Consider the following 18,107-nt stretch of genomic DNA (forward strand, 5'->3'; position numbering starts at 1 on the left):
ACTAGCAGCATCCTCAGATGAGGAATTAGATATAGCAGAGACAGTTGAAGAATTTGCAGCAATAGAAGCATTTGAACTTTCAGGTGAAGAATTAGCAGATTAACATTCAATGCACTTCAAACATGGTGGAATGAATTCTTCCTGAGAGGCATTGATCTGTTGAGCAAGCAATGAATCACGCTCCTTCTGAAGATCTTCATAACTCACCCTTAGCTTCTCAAGATCTTGCTTTCTTTGAAGAAATTCATAAGAAAGCTTCTTATGATCAGATAAGAGAGTGTTATGATGACTCTGAAGGTTATCAAACTTGGACTGAAGTCTCTGAAGATTTTCAGTCAAAGTTTTAGTACGATCCATTTCTTCACCCAACATATCATCGCTCTCATTAAGCATATTTTGAACTTTTCCAAAGCTCTTTGTTGTTTAGTGGCAAGGGAAGCAAGTTTGGTATAGCTGGGTCCAAATTCATCACCAGATTCATCATCACTAGACTCAGATAGGTAGCATTAAGTTACCATGGCACCTTTTGCCATAAGGCATGGTGCAGAGGATGATGATTCTGGATTGAAAGTCATCGCCTTGAGTGATTCCTTGAAATCCTCAAACCAAGGATCATGACGAGTTTGATGACCTTCATAGACCTCAGAGAGTCAATCCCAGATAAGCTTCGCATGGCTGAGATGCATAATGCTCCAGAACTGATTTTGAGACACACAGGAGCAGATGGTGTCCTTCGCCGTGCGGTTAAGAAGCGTGTACTTGCGAATGTCATCAGCCTCCGCCATCTTGCACAGATCGGTAAGACCAATCACAGTGATGGTCCACAGCTTGTTGTTCATCGCCATGAGGCGCTTCTTCATCATGGCCTTCCACATGGGATAATCATGACCGGCAAAGATGGGGCATGACACAGTTTTCAATCCTGCGGTCGACATAACTAAAACTCCAGGCGGTTAAACCAAAATCACACAGAACAAGGGAGTACCTTGCTCTGATACCAATTGAAAGTGCATTAAGTCGACTAGAGGGGGATGAATAGGCGATTTTTACAAATTCGTCGCAGAGGAATTTTAGGGTGAGGAAATTCCTGAGTCACGGACGACTAGCAGCGGAATAAGTACTCAGATGCAAGCATAACAGAACATAAGCACAGTCATCATGATGAAATGAAAACAAGCACAGAGTACAGAAAGTGTAAACACAGGATAAGCAGGCTAAAGACAAACTGAATGAAGAATTTGAACTGAGGAAATTGAGAAAGTCTTCAGTCAAAGTCTTCAAACAGTAACGATCAAGTACACAACACAGTAATGAGGAAATGAAAGGGTTGAGGAAAAAGAACCAGTTAGCTTGGTGAAGATAGTGATTTGGTAGACCTGTTCCAACTATTGTGACAGTTGTACATCTGGTTGGAGCGGCTAGGTATTTAAACCTAAGGACACACAGTCCTCACCGTATTCTCCTTGAGCTAAGGTCACACAGACCTCGCCCAATCACTCATGGTAAGTCTTCAGGTGACTTCCAAACGTTCACAAACTCGGTCACTCGGTGATCCACAATTTCCTCTTGGATGCTCTAGACCAAGACGCCTAACCGTTTGGAAGATGCACAGTCTTCAAAGGTAACAAGCATCGGATCCACACAGGAACAATCTCTTCAATGATGCTCAATCACTTTGGGTTTGTAGGTGTTTGGGTTTGGGTTTTCCTCACTTGATGATTTTCGCTCAAAGTCCACGGAGGATGGGATGCTCTCAATGACAAGTGTCAGTTTCTCTCGGAGCAGCCAACCAGCTAGTGGTTGTAGGGGGTGGCTATTTATAGCCTAGGGAGCAACCCGACATGATAAGACATAAATGCCCTTCAATGATATGACCGTTATGTGGGTAAGATATTTTGGGATAGCTGGCGCATAGCACAGCAACGGTCGGAAATTTGAGGTTCAAATTCCTCAGGGCTATCATGTTCCTCACTCGTAGGCAATCCTCACTAGCGAATTCCTAACTCCTCAGTCAGAACAAATTCCTCAGAGACCAGAAAAACTTCGTCTCTATCACTGAAGAAATTGACTGAGTTGTATGAGATTTCCAATGGCTTCACTCGAAGGGATTGGTAGGTGTAGGATTTTGAGATGAGCATCACTTGGAAACTTTTCCTTAGTTTTTCCTCGACCCCCTTTAACAGTACGGTGTTTCCTATGACTCAAGAAAAAGAAAATGAAACTACGAAAACAAAAGTCTTCACGCTTCATGTTCCTCACGATTATCAAGTCTTCACGGTCACACCAATTTCTTCACTTTCAAAGTCTTCAGAAACCCAAAGTCTTCATTTGAAGACATTCATTTTTAGGGGTCGACTTTCTCTGTAAATATCAAACTCCTCATGGACTTCTAGACCTATGTACACTCACAAACACATTAGTCCCTCAACCTATAAGTCTTCAATACACCAAAATCACTAAGGGGCACTAGATGCACTTACACTTGTTCATTTTCTAACTTTCATATGAAAGGCATGTTTGAAGCTTCCAATTTTTTGAAGTGGAAATACATAGGGTATATTTTGATACATTTTTCTATGAAAAATTGCAACCCCGTTAAACTACCTTGATAAGGGGAATCATACTCAGTGAGGAATTATCTTTGAACTCTTGTGGAAAGGGGGGATACTAAATGTATCTTCTTTATACTATTAACCTTAGCTACCAGAATTTATTACTATGTTCAAGTAGTGGAAGGAAATATGTGTCACTAAGGGAATCTCACGCATATGATCGTGGAATGTGCATCACAACCTGTCACACATTTCAGAGTTTCGTTAAAAGTAAACACATTGAGGAAGTTATCATTATATACATGAGGTGCGGAGTAATTAAGCTCAGGTGTGTATATTTGATTTATTTATATTATACTAATATGGTGTAGGTTCACTGACTAGAGTCGGGAGTTCTTTTCAAAACATGTTTACACATGGAACTTCATATATTGATTACTATGTTTCAGCCAAGTGGGAGATGTTGGATATTTATGTGGCTTTAAACATTTATTCAACATAGTTAATATTTATTTAACTCAATCTTCAATTATTCATATTATTAATGTTTGTAATGGGAATAAATTGATGCGAAATTTCACTCGAGGAAGTAAAACTCGAGGTCTCGAGGACGACTGTGATGGAATAAAGTAGAGGAATTCATAGGGATTGACTCTACTGTAATTTATATGTACGTGCGTATTTTTCCCGGGACATCACAGGGTGGAAGAGCTGGGTTTGTTTTGCAGGATCGGCTCTGCAGGCTGTTGACCCACATGATTAAGATTGGAAGTTGATCTCACATATACAATATAATCATGCCACATGACTCACACATAGTATATTTAGACATGGAAAACTGACATGTTTTATCATGGTTGGTAACATTGTTCAGGAGTCATATGGATCTTTCCGGAAACAGGTGGAATATTAAAACACCTAGAAGTGGAGTCTATAAATAGGTCCCTACCCTCTAGTCTCAATATACATTCTGAGCGGCACCATGGAAAAGGCAGAGGAATTAGAGGGTAGACCCTGTAGTACACAATTTTCGACATCATGAAATTGTGGTTATTTTTTTTCCTGTGCGGGTTAGAGGTCATGAAGAAGGCTAACAACAACCATTTCTAATAAGAGGTAGTCAACTACTCCTACTCTGTAATAAGTATGTCTTTGTTCAATAGCTGCAAATTCCGCTTACCCCCGTTGCTGTGTCCATTTTTCTGGATGCAGAAAGTCTGCGTGTGGCTTGTGTAGCTCCTAATGGCACTCGACTACTTGCATACTAATCACATCGTTCATCGAGATGTGACGGTTGTTATGTTCCTTCGTAAGCTTTATCTGATACTCACATTTCATTTCAGTTAAGCCTAGTCGGTTACTCACCATGGATTCTACTTATTTCAATGTTTAAGTATTTCTTACAAAGGAACAAAATATATGGCTCGGTAAGTATTTTATTGATAGAGACGAGGGGCCCGATCTTTCGGTGAGATGATAACCATCGTTTTGGTGGAGCCAACTTTGACAATCTGACTACAAACGTGCAATGACGTTGCGCCTTAGCAATCGCTAAACCAATCTCCCGAGGTTACTGACGATGCTAGAAGCACGATCAACCTGACCACGAAGGTCTATTCCTACACGCAATCAAAGAACAAGCAAGAATATGATAATACAATCTGAATATTGCAAATATAGATGAAGTATTGATAAAGGTGGGGATCCGGAAGCGGTCTTGGTCTGGTTGTTGGACACAAACGAAGTACACGAAGTTGCAATGGCTAAATTTTAACTAAACAAATCCCAAGGAAAAAGATACTAGATGGATCTACTTATATATGAGCAAGGGTGGTGGCCAAGGAGGTGGTAGGACGTCCCAAGGCATCCTAAAACTAACCCTAGGTCGTACAAGGCTCATGGGCCCAAGTGGAGGTGATGCAACACCTTTGGACTTGTAGTTTGACTCGGATTCTGCTGCAGTGTCAGATTGCTTCAGTGATATCTCAATGCTCTGGACGTATTTGAAGGTGAATCCAATTGGGTTGGAAAGAGGACGAAATCTAATTTCCAACAAAAAAAGAATCATCCAATTCGGAGTCCGTATGAAAGAGTTCCTGGCGTTTTGATTTAGGTACGTCTGTGCAGTCCAAATCTGAATCCAGAACGTGAGAGACTTGGACTCTATCTTCTCTTGGCCCAAAAGTGACGTGAGAGGACTTTTTGAACAGTACCTAAACTTCTCTTTTTCCCTTATGTTCATATGTGGATTGTACAAATGTCCCATACACCTCACAAATATACATGTATGCAATATTTTTGGTCGTATCTAAGGTAGTCATGTCCTCATCATCCTCCCCTTCTTGAAAACAAAGCCGTCCTCGGCGTTGCTTAATCTGTCCCCTTCTTGAAAAAAAGTCATCCTCGGCATTGCTTAATCCGAAATGTGGCTAACAAAAGAGACAAGATATACATGTTGTATATGTATATGTCATCCATTTTTACTTCCCTTGGTTTTCACACATATGACACATGTATACATGAGTAACTTTCATAGTTCATAAAACCTAAAGCCAAAATATTATCACAAGAAGTAGAAGGCATGAAAATATTGCAACTCAGTTTGCATAGATAAGTAAATTTCTTATTCATTTCCAAAGGTTGACAATGTTCATCATTAAACCATCCCAACATTGGCGAATAAACCTTACTTGCATCACATTTACATGCTACAACATGCTTAATTAACCAAACATGCAATAAGTCATTGGACACAGAATCATCACCAAGATTAGAGGTCATATCAAAATGATTAAATGTTGGTTCTTTTGCATCAACAGTTAATTCAATGGGTGCACTCAAAATTGTTGGTATTTCAGTTGTTTGATCACATGACGCATTCATGACAGTAACACGATTCTATAAAATAGGTGGTGTGCTCAAATCAACAGGTAACTCAACACATGATGTATTCAAGTTAACTAGGCATCCATCATTCTCATGTGAAGTTATATCATCAATACCTTTACTGCTCCCTTGTTTGCAAAGACGTAGCTCATGTAGGTACAGACGATGACAATGTACCATACTCTTGAGATGATGTCGCACTCTCAATCTGAGGTGTGGCTGCTCTAGTAGGTGCAACGGTGTAGGAACCAACCGATGGTGGTGATCATGAACTGTAATAGTAGTTATTGTAGTCACCCAATGCATCCTCTTGTATCTGTCTCTCAAAGGTACAAGCCCGAACATACATACCAGTAATGCAACGAGGAATATACTGAAATCTTGCATGAATATCATGGTTCAAACCACCAAAATATGCATATAAGATTTGAACTCTTGGTGGTAAGCATGAACAGTGTTGTTGCCTTGTTTTAATTGTTCTAATTTGCGAAGCAATTCACGATGATAGTAAGGAGGAAAAAATTGTTGTCTCATTACAGCTTTCAAATCTTTCCAAGTTGTGCGTTGGTTATCAATGTTTTTCTTACAATGTACACTCCACAAAACTGAAGAAAAACCAGTAAATGCTCCAGTTCCAGCTCGTACTCTCTCAAGTTCAGAAAAATCATGGTGACTAAAAACTTGTTCTACTTCAAGCTCCCAAACTATATATGAAGGAAATATGCCCTAGAGGCAATAATAAAGTTGCTTTTTATATTTCCTTATTCATGATAAAGGTTTATTATTCATGCTTGAATTGTATTGATCGGAAACTTAAATACATGTGTGAATACATAAACAAACACCGTCTCCCTAGTGAGCCTCTACTTGACTAGCTCATTGATCAAAGATGGTTAAGGTTTCCTAACCATTGACATGAGTTGTCATTTGATAACTTGATCACATCATTAGGAGAATGATGTGATGGACAAGACCCATCCGTTAGCTTAGCATAATGATCGTTCAGTTTCATTGCTATTGCTTTCTTCATGTCAAATATACATATTCCTTTAACTATGAGATTATGCAACTCCTGGATACCGGAGGAATGCCTTGTGTGCTATCAAACGTCACAACATAACTGGGTGAGTATAAATATGCTCTACAGGTATCTCCGAAGGTGTTTCTTGAGTTGGCATAGATCGAGATTAGGATTTGTCACTCCGAGTATCGAAGAGGTATCTCTGGGCCCTCTCGGTAATACACATCATAAGCTTGCAAGCAAACGACTAAGTATTTAGTCATGAGGTGATGTATTACGGAACGAGAAAAAAGACTTGCCGGTAACGAGATTGAACTAGGTATGAAGATACCGACGATTGAATCTCGGGCAAGTAACATACCGATAGACAAAGGGAATTATGTATGTTTTCATAACGGTTCGACCGATAAACATCTTCGTAGAATATGTAGGAACCAATATGGGCATCCAGGTTCTGCTATTCGTTATTGACCAGAGAGGTGTCTCGGTCATGTCTACATAGTTCTCGAACCCGTAGGGTCCGCACGCTCAACGCTCGTTGACGATATAGTATTATATGAGTTATATGATTTGGTGAACGAATGTTGTTCGGAGTCCCAGATGAGATCATGGACATGACGAGGAGTCTCGAAATGGTCGAGAGGTAAAGATTGATATATAGGATGATGGTACTCGGACACCGGAAGTGTTTCGGGGGTACCGGGTAACCCCTTCGGGGGGTGCCGGAAGTGGTTCCAGGCACTCCCGGCAAAAGATATGGGCCTTATGGGCCAAGAGAGGGAACACACCAGACACAAGGGGCTGGTGTGCCCCCCATAGTAGGCCGGCCTAGGAGGAGAAGGAAAGGGGTAGGGAAAGGAAAGTGTGGATTAGGATTCCCATTTCTTTCCCTCCCCCCCCCCCTCTTTCCTTCCTCCTTGGTTATATATGGCAAGGGGGCGCGGCTTGGGAGGGACTCCAAGTAGGATTCCTCCTACTTGGGCGCCTCTAATGGCTGCTCCTTCCTCCCTCCCACCTATATATATGTGGGAGGGGGGCGCCTAGCACACAACACACAATTGCCTGGCCGTGTGCGGTGCCCCCCTCCACCATTTACACCCCCGGTCATATTTTAGTAGTTCTTGGGTGAAGCCCTGCGGAGATCACTTCACCATCACCACGCCGTCGTGTTGACGGAACTCATCTACTACCTCAACGTCTTGCTGGATCAAGAAGGCAAGGGACGTCACCGAGCTGAACGTGTGCAGAACGCGGAGGTGTCGTGCGTTCGGTACTTAATCGGTTGAAGCACGAAGAAGTTCGACTACATCAACCGCGTTGTGAAACGCTTCCTCTTACGGTCTACGAGGGTTCATAGAAACACTCTCTCCCTCGTTGCTATGCATCTCCATGGATAGATCATTATGTGTGTGTATAATTATTTTTCTTCCATGCGACGATTCCCACCAAGATAAATAGCAGGGTTAAATCTACCCTCAAATGACGGTAAAGAGATAACTTGACCATATGCTTGTGTGTGTTGTCCCACCTCTCATGATGGTGAAGATGTATCCGTCGTCCAAGAACTTGTATCTCCGGAACCTATTATTATTAGTAGAAACAAGAAACAAAATTCGAGAATAATGTTCCTATGAACTACTAGAATGTGGTGGTAAAACGCTCGCAGTAAAGCAAATATCAATATGTTACAAGTTCTTACCGTGCAGCAGGTGGTCACCGGCAACCAGCGATGTCGAATAACTCTGAAGATTAAGTAAAGCAATTGCCAGGGGAACATAGGTATACACGGTGTAGAAATATGTGGAGCTTGGAAGGCTTAAATATTTGGTAGCAAAAGATTAGCAATAATCAATTCAGAGATGCAATGTTGAATAAACGCTCAACGACGGTACTGTGCTGGTCCTACGCTAGACCGTACTAGAGACGCGAGCCTAGAACACTAATGAGGTCACGGCGTACCACAACTAGCATCAATAAAGGATATGAAGTAGCTCTGGACAGCAAGATATAAAGTGAAGATCACAATGGCAGTAAAGATAATGATGAGAAACACCTGCCAAGCAAGATATGCCAACAACTCTCTCTCTCCAACTTTCCTCTGGAAAAGTTTGTGCCAATTTTCTGATAATTTTTCTCAAGAATGGCACTGACTCAAGCTTTCAAACGCAAAAAGAATCACTCAATTCCGAGTTGATATGAGGAGTCAGCAAATTCTAAAACTGGCCTAAAAATTGGAACAAGCTGTGTTCGTGAACTTCGGAGGGCACAAAGACCTATTTAGAAGCCGATTGAGGTGCCAAATATTGAACTAGCTTCTGCAACTAATTACATGTGGCTCGTTGCTAGCATTAATTTGAGTACTCACGGAGCCAAAACGGACTTCGTATGAGCAAGATATGCATGTTTTACTCAATAGTGCGGAAAACAGATTCGAATCCGAATTTAGGTACGAGATTGAGTCTAGATAGATCCTAATTTTGTTTTTTTTCTATTTTTGTTATCACACATTTTTCTCCTTTTTTTCCTCTGGCTTTTTTAACTTTTTTCTCTCCTTTTTTCTCTCTCCCACTTTTCAAAATAAACTAGATAAGATGCAGATTGGATCAAGCAAAGATGTGAACGACCTCAACTATGATATGACAATGAATGGTGGGTAGAACGAGGTGGAAATTGATGGATGGGATGGTGGACAGCGGAAGGAATAATGATGCAGCGGTGGCGTGACTAATGTGAACAGAACTTGAAACTCTAAACGAACTAGACACTAAGACCAGCAACTCGACACGACGATGCAAATGGTAATTCAATAATGGAAACAATGAAAAGAAAATTGCAAAGGCTCAGACTAGCTTGGACAAAGGATAAACAGATCTAACATTTTTTGGAGTGCTTTTTCTTGGACAATGGGTAAGAAAATAGATCTAATCTATGGAAAACTGGAAATTCTCACCGAGCAACCCGAAAACTGATACCACTTGACAGAGGTGAGGGGCCCGATCTTTCCGTGAGATGATAACTATTGATTTGGTGGAGCCGACTTTGACGATCCGAGTACAAATGTGCAATGACGTTGCGCCTAAGCAATCGCTAAACCAATCTCCTGAGGTTACTGATGATGCTAGAAGCACGATCAGTCGGACCACGACGGTCTATTCCTGCACGCAATCGAAGAATAAGCAAGAATATGATAATGCAATCTAAATATTGCGAATATAGATGAAGTATTGATAAAGGTGGGGATCTAGAAGCGGTCTTGTTCTGGTCATTGGACACAAACAAAGTACACGAAGTTGCATGTTGCGAGCAGAAATCTAGATCATAGACCGAGTGTGAGTCATTTTCATACAACAGTTTTACTTTAATGAGTAAACTCTTGTTTCTGCACTCATTTGTGCATCTCATTGCCTCATACTGATTCTGACTTTCAGGCGGCAGATCTGCTAAACCATCCGCAACTTCAACCCTATGGCTTGAAAATCCAATCGAAATCAAGTCCTACTCGCAGTATGTTCCCAGCTATACTTCTTACCAAACATGAAGCACATAAGACTGCATCTTCTGATGATGAAGACAATTGCAAACCCCAATACATTAGCAGCCATTCATTTAAATAACAGAGGATTTTGGAATTTGACAATGCCACTGCTAACCATGGCGGTTCTCAGTCTACCAAAATAGCAAAAGATTGTCCAGAACTGTTTCATCAACAGATGGGTCAGTTATCAGTCCAGGTCATGAAGGAAGTTTTCAAAGAAGTGATACATGACAAATATTCAAAAGCAACAAGATCACCGGCACCTACTCCACGAAGGGCGTCCTCGACTCCTAGTAGACGCCTAGAACTTGCAAGAACATTCCATGCTAGAACAGCTCATAAAGAGGAGGTATGTAGTATCTGGCCATACAAAAGGTTAGAATCTTATACGCAGTAAAAACCATTAAACACACAGGAGAGTTGTGTATCTTTGCATTAGAGAATAAAAAACAAGGGGGTAGAACCCGAGTACACACACAAACATCGTTAGTTAACATCCAACTATTGTTCATATTTCATTGCAGGCCCTAGCCAGTCGATATCATCAATCACATAAGAGCAACTCTAGCAGACCCCTTAAATCGCCCCGACCCGCAAAATAACCGTTAGTTTGCGGTTTTGGGCAAAAAAAAGTGACCTGAACAGAAACCTTAAAGGCATCCGACCCGTAAAAAAATTTGAGGGGCGCGGTAAAATCCACCCTCTGACCCGCGAAAGCACAGCCCCCCTCCCCCGCCCTGTTGGTGCCCTGTATCCCGCGAAAGTGCTTGGCGAGAGGGCCATTTCAGCGCGCGCTTGTTGGGGAACGTAGTATTTCAAAAAAATTCCTACGATAACGCAAGATCTATCTAGGAGATGCATAGCAACGAGAGGGGAGAGTGTGTCCACGTACCCTCGTAGACCGAAAGTGGAAGCATTTATCAACGCGGTTGATGTAGTCGTACACCTTCACGATCCGTCCCGATCAAGTACCGAAAGTATGACACCTCCGCGTTCAGCACACGTTCAGCTCGATGACGTCCTCGCCTTCTTGATCCAGCAAGACGGGCGAAGTAGTAGATGAGTTCCGGCAGCACGACGGCGTGGTGACGGTGTTGGTGAAGAACAATCTCCGCAGGGCTTCGCCAACCACTACAAAAACTATAACGGAGGATAAACTAGAGGGGACGGGGTTGCCGGCACACGGCTTGGTGATTCTTGATGTGTCTTGGGTGCTAGCCCTGCCCCTCTATTTATATGTTGAGCCCTGGGGTCGAAACTTGGAGTAAAAGCCTCCTCAAAGTCGGTTTTGCCCGAAAGGCAAGAGTCCCACTCGGACTCCAGGACCAAACGCCACAATCCTTGGCGTCTGGCCCATACGCCATGGGCCTTGGTGTCTGGCCCAGGGCCAGACGCCAGGGTCTCCGGCGTTCGGCCTCTGACCTCCGTAAAACTATCTTTTGCACCGACCTATAGCCTCGTGGGCCTGACCCCTTGGCCTAACCATATCATCCAATATATGAATCTTTACCTCCGGACCATTCCAGGGCTCCTCGTCATGTCCGTGATCTCATCCGGGATTCTGAACAACATTCGGTCACCAACATACATAACTCATATAATACTATATCGTCAATGAACGTTAAGCGTGCAGACCCCACGGGTTTGAGAACTATGTAGACATGACCGAGACACCTCTCCAGTCAATAACCAATAGCGGAACCTGGATGCCCATATTGGCTCCTACATATTCTACAAAGATCTTTATCGGTCGAACCTTATGAGAACATACGTAATTCCCTTTGTCATCGGTATGTTACTTGCCCGAGATTCGATTGTCGGTATCTTCATACCTAGTTCAATCTCGTTACCGGCAAGTCTCTTTACTCGTTCCGTAATACATCATCCCGTAACTAACTCATTAGTCACATTGCTTGCAAGGCTTATTATGATGTGCATTACCGAGAGGGCCCAGAGATACCTCTCCGATACACGGAGTGACAAATCCTAATCTTGATCTATGCCAACCCAACAAACACCTTCGGAGACACCTGTAGAGCATCTTTATAATCACCTAGTTATGTTGTGACGTTTGATAGCACAAAAGGTGTTTCTCCGGTATTCGGGAGTTGCATAATCTCATAGTCAGAGGAACATGTATAAGTCATGAAGAAAGCAATAGCAATAAAACTTAATGATCATAATGCTAAGCTAACGGATATGTCTTGTCCATCACATCATTCTCCAATGATGTGATCCCATTCATCAAATGACAACACATGTCTATGGTCAGGAAACTTAACCATCTTTGATTAACGAGCTAGTCAAGTGGAGGCATACTAGGGACACTTTGTTTTGTCTATGTATTCACACATGTATCAAGTTTCCGGTTAATACAATTCTAGCATGAATAATAAACATTTATCATGATATAAGGAAATATAAATAACAACTTTATTATTGCCTCTAGGGCATATTTCCTTTAGTCTCCCACTTACACTAGAGTCAATAATCTAGTTCACATCTCCATGTGATTTAACACCAATAGTTCACATCACCATCTGATTAACACCCATAGTTTACATCGCCATGTGACCAACACTCAAAGGGTTTACTAGAGTCAATAATCTAGTTCACATCGCTATGTGATTAACACCCAAGAGCACTAAGGTGTGATCATGTTTTGCTTGTGAGAGAAGTTTAGTCAACGGGTCTGCCACATTCAGATCCGTATGTATCTTGCAAATTTCTATGTCTACAATGCTCTGCACGGAGCTACTCTAGCTAATTGCTCCCACTTTCAATATGTATCCAGATTGAGACTCAGAGTCATCCGGATCGGTGTAAAAGCTTGCATCGACGTAACTCTTTACGACGAACTCTTTATCACCTCCATAACCGAGAAATATTTCCTTAGTCCTCTTAGGTAACTAAGGATAACTTTGACCGCTGTCCAGTGAGCCACTCCTGGATCACTATCGTACCCCCTTGCCAAAACTCATGGTGGGGTATACAATAGGTCCGGTACACAACATAGCATACTTTATAGAACCTATGGCTGAGGCATAGGGAATGACTTTTCATTCTCTCTCTATTTTCTACCGTGGTCGGGTTTTGAGTCTTACTCAACATTACACCTTGCAACACAGGCAAGAACTCCTTATTTGACTGTTCCATTTTGAACTACTTCAAAATCTTGTCAAGGTGTGTACTCATTGAAAAAATCTTATCAAGCGTCTTGATCCATCTCTGTAGATCTTGATGCCCAATATGTAAGCAGCTTCACTGAGGTCTTTCTTTGAAAAAACTTCTTTCAAACACTCCTTTATGCTTTCCAGAAAATTCTACATCATTTCTGATCAACAATATGTCATTCACATATACTTATCAGAAAGGTTGTAGTGCTCCCACTCACTTTCTTGTAAATACAGGCTTCACCAAAGTCTGTATAAAACCATATGCTTTGATCACCTTATCAAAGCGTATATTCCAACTCCGAGATACTTGCACCAGTCCATAGATGGATCGCTGGAGCTTGCACAATTTATTAGTACCTTTAGGATTGACAAAACCTTCTGGTTGCATCATATACAACTTTTCTTTAAGAACCCCATTAAGGAATGCAGGTTTGACATCCATTTTCCAAATTTCATAAAATGCGGCAATTGCTAACATGATTCGGACAGACTTTTAAGCATCGATACAATTGAGAAAATCTCATCGTAGTCAACACCTTGAACTTGTCGAAAACCTTTTGCGACAATTCGAGCTTTGTAGATAGTAACACTACTATCAGCGTCCGTCTTCCTCTTGAAGATCCATTTATTCTCAATGGCTCGCCAATCATCGGGCAAGTCAATCAAAGTCCATACTTTGTTCTCATACATGGATCCCATCTCAGATTTCACGGCCTCAAGCCATTTCGCGGAATCTAGGCTCATCATCGCTTCCTCATAGTTCGTAGGTTCGTTATGGTCTAGTAACAGGACTTCCAGAACAGGATTACCATACCACTCTCGTGCGGACCGTACTCTGGTTGACCTACGAGGTTTAGTAGTAACTTGATCTGAAGTTTCATGATCATCATCATTAGCTTCCTCACTAATTGGTGTAGGAATCACTGGAACTGATTTCTGTGATGAACTACTTTCCAATAAGGGAGAAGGTACAATTACGTCATCAAGTTCTACTTTCCTCCCACTCACTTCTTTCGAGAGAAACTCCTTCTCTAGAAAGGATCCATTCTTAGCAACGAATATCTTGCCTTTGGATCTGTGATAGAAGGTGTACCCAACAGTCTCCTTTGGGTATCCTATGAAGACACATTTCTCCGATTTGGGTTTGAGCTTATCAGGCTGAAACTTTTTCACATAAGCATCGCAACCCCAAACTTTAAGAAACGACAACTTAGGTTTCTTGCTAAACCATAGTTCATATTGTGTCATCTCAACGGATTTAGACAGTGCCCTATTTAACGTGAATGCAGCTGTCTCTAATGCATAACCCCAAAACAATAGTGGTAAATCAGTAAGAGACATCATAGATCGCACCATATCTAATAAAGTATGGTTACGACGTTTGGACACACCATTATGTTGTGGTGTTCCAGGTGGCATGAGTTTGTGAAACTATTCCACATTGTTTTAATTGAAGGCCAAACTTATAACTCTAATACGCACCTCCACGATCAGATCGTAGAAACTTTATTTTCTTGTTACGATGATTTTCCACTTCACTCTGAAATTCTTTGAACTTTTCAAATGTTACAGACTTATGTTTCATCAAGTAGATATACTCATATCTGCTCAAATCATCTGTGGAGGTCAGAAAATAACGATACCCTACCGCAAGCCTCAACACTCATCGGACCGCATACATCAGTATGTATTATTTCCAATAAGTCAGATGCTCGCTCCATTGTTCCGAAGAACGGAGTCTTAGTCATCTTGCCCATGAGGCATGGTTCGCAAGCATCAAGTGATTCCAAAAGTCCATCAGCATGGAGTTTCTTCACGCGCTTTACACCAATATGACCTAAACGGTAGTGCCACATATAAGTTGCACTATCATTATTAACTTTGTTTCTTTTGGCTTCAATATTATGAATATGTGTATCACTACGATCGAGATTCAATAAACCATTTATATTGAGTGTATGACCATAGAAGGTTTTATTCATGTAAATAGAACAACAATTATTCTTTGCCTTAAATGAATAACCGTATTGCAATAAACATGATCCAATCATACTCATGCTTAACGCAAACACCAAATAACATTTATTTTAGGTTCAACACTAATCCCGAAGGTAAAGGGAGTGTGCGATGGTGATCTTATCAACCTTGGAATCACTTCCAACTCACATCATCACCTCGCCCTTAACAAGTCTATGTTTATTTTGCAACTCCTGTTTCAAGTTACTACTCTTAGCAACTGAACCGGTATCAAATACCGAGGGGTTGCTATAAACACTAGTAAAGTACACATCAATAACATGTATATCAAATATCCCTTTGTTCACTTTGCCATCCTTCTTATCCGCCAAGTATCTAGGGCAGTCCACTTCCAGTGACCATTTCCTTTGCAGTAGAAGCACTCAGTTTAAGGCTTAGGTCTAGCTTTGGGCTTCTTCACGAGAGTGGCAACTTGCTTGCCATTCTTCTTGAAGTTCCCTTTCTTTCCCTTACCCTTTTACTTGAAACTAGTGGTCTTGTCAACCATCAACACTTGATGCTTTTTCTTGATTTCTACCTTCGCCGATTTCAGCATCGCGAAGAGATTGGGAATCGTTTCCGTTATCCCTTGCATATTATAGTTCATCACGGAGTTCTATTAACTTGGTGATAGTGACTAGAGAACTCTCTCAATCACTATCTTATCTGGAAGATTAACTCCCACTTGATTCAAGCGATTGTAGTACTCAGACATTCTGAGCACATGCTCATTAGTTGAGCTATTCTCCTCCATCTTGTAGGCTAAGTACTTTGTCAGAGGTCTCATACCTCTCGACTCGGGCATGAGTCTGAAATACCAATTCTAGCTCTTGGAACATCTCATATGCTCCGTGGTGTTCAAAACATTTTTGAAATCCTGGTTCTAAGCCGTAAAGCACGGTGCACTAAACTATCAAGTAGTCATCATACCGAGCTTTGTCAAACGTTCATAACGTCTGTATCTACTCCTGCAATAGGTCTGTCACCTAGTGGTGCATCAAGGACATAATTCTTCTGTGCAGCAATGAGGATAATCCTCTGATCACGGACCAAGTCCGCATCATTGCTACTATCATTTTTCAACTTATTTTTCTCTAGGAACGTATCAAAAATAAACGGGGAGCTACATCGCGAGCTATTGATCTACAACATAGTTATGCAAATACTATCAGGACTAAGTTCATGATAAATTAAAGTTCAATTTAATCATATTACTTAAGAACTCCCACTTAGATAGACATCCCTCTAGTCATCTACATGATCATGTGATCCATATCAACTAAACTATGTCCGGTCATCACGTGAGATGGAGTAGCTTTCAATGGTGAACATCACTATGTTGATCATATCTACTATATGCACGCTCGACCTTTCGGTCTCAGTGTTCCGAGGCCATATCTGCATATGCTAGGCTCGTCAAGTTTAACCCGAGTATTCTGCGTGTGTAAAACTGGCTTGCACCCATTGTATGTGAACGTAGAGCTTATCACACCCGATCATCACGTGGTGTCTTAGCACGAAGAACTGTCGCAGCGGTGCATACTCAGGGAGAACACTTATACCTTGAAATTTAGTGAGGGGTCATCTTATAATGCTACCGTCGTACTAATCAAAATAAGATGCATAAAGGATAAACATCACATGCAATCAAAATAAGTGATATGATATGGCCATCATCATCTTGTGCCTTTGATCTCCATCTCCAAAGCACCGTCATGATCACCATCGTCACCGGCTTGACACCTTGATCTCCATCGTAGCATCATTGTCGTCTCACCAACTATTGCTATCACAACTATTGCTACCACTTAGTGACAAAGTAAAGCAATTACATGGCGATTGCATTGCATACAATAAAGCGACAACTATATGGCTCCTGCCAGTTGTCGATAACTCTGTTACAAAACATGACCATCTCATACAACAATTTATATCATCACGTCTTGATCATATCACATCACAACATGCCCTGCAAAAACAAGTTAGATGTCATCTACTTTGTTGTTGCAAGTTTTACGTGGCTGCTACGGGCTTAGCAAGAATCGTTCTTACCTACGCATCAAAACCACAACGATTTTTCGTCAAGTGTGCTATTTTAACCTTCAACAAGGACCGCGCGTAGTCACACTTGATTCAACTAAAGTTGGAGAAATAGACACCCACTAGCTCGCGTAAGCGTAAGCGTACGCATAATGTCGATCTGAGCCGCTTCATCCAACAATACCGCCGAATCAAAGTATGACATGCTGGTAAGCAGTATGACTATTATCGGCCACAACATCTTTGTGTTCTACTCATGCATATAACATCTACGCATAGACCTGGCTCTGATGCCACTGTTGGGGAATGCAGTATTTCAAAAAAATTCCTATGATCACGCAAGATCTATCTAGGAGATGCATAGCAATGAGAGGGGAGGGTGTGTCTACGTACCCTCGTAGACCGAAGGCGGAAGCGTTTATCAACGCGGTTGATGTAGTCGTACACCTTCACGATCCGTCCCGATCAAGTACCGAAAGTACGGCACCTTCGCGTTCAGCACACGTTCAGCTCGATGACGTCCTCGCCTTCTTGATCCAGCAAGACGAGTGAAGTAGTAGATGAGTTCCGGCAGCACGACGGCGCGGTGACGGTGTTGGTGAAGAACAATCTCCGCAGGGCTTCGCCAAGCACTACAAAAACTATGACGGAGGATAAACTAGAGGGGACGGGGTTGCCGGCACACAGCTTGGTGATTCTTGATGTGTCTTGGGTGCTAGCCTTGCCCCTCTATTTATATGTTGAGCCCTGGGGTCGACACTTGGAGTAAAATCCTCCTCAAAGTCGGTTTTGCCCGAAAGGCACGAGTCCCACTAGGACTCCAGGACCAAACGCCACAATTCTTGGCGTCTGGCCCAGACGCCATGGGCCTCGGCGTCTGG

General features: G+C 41.9%; 1 pseudogene; it reads left to right on the forward strand.

Moving 5' to 3' along the window:
* Positions 1-516: 516 nt before the first annotated feature.
* The window catches only part of LOC109759032 (serine/threonine-protein kinase Nek3-like), a 28,997-nt pseudogene continuing 11,406 nt past the window's right edge, over positions 517-18,107 (forward strand).

The sequence above is a fragment of the Aegilops tauschii genome, chromosome 2 (assembly GCF_002575655.3).
Source record: "Aegilops tauschii subsp. strangulata cultivar AL8/78 chromosome 2, Aet v6.0, whole genome shotgun sequence".
NCBI lineage: Eukaryota > Viridiplantae > Streptophyta > Magnoliopsida > Poales > Poaceae > Aegilops > Aegilops tauschii.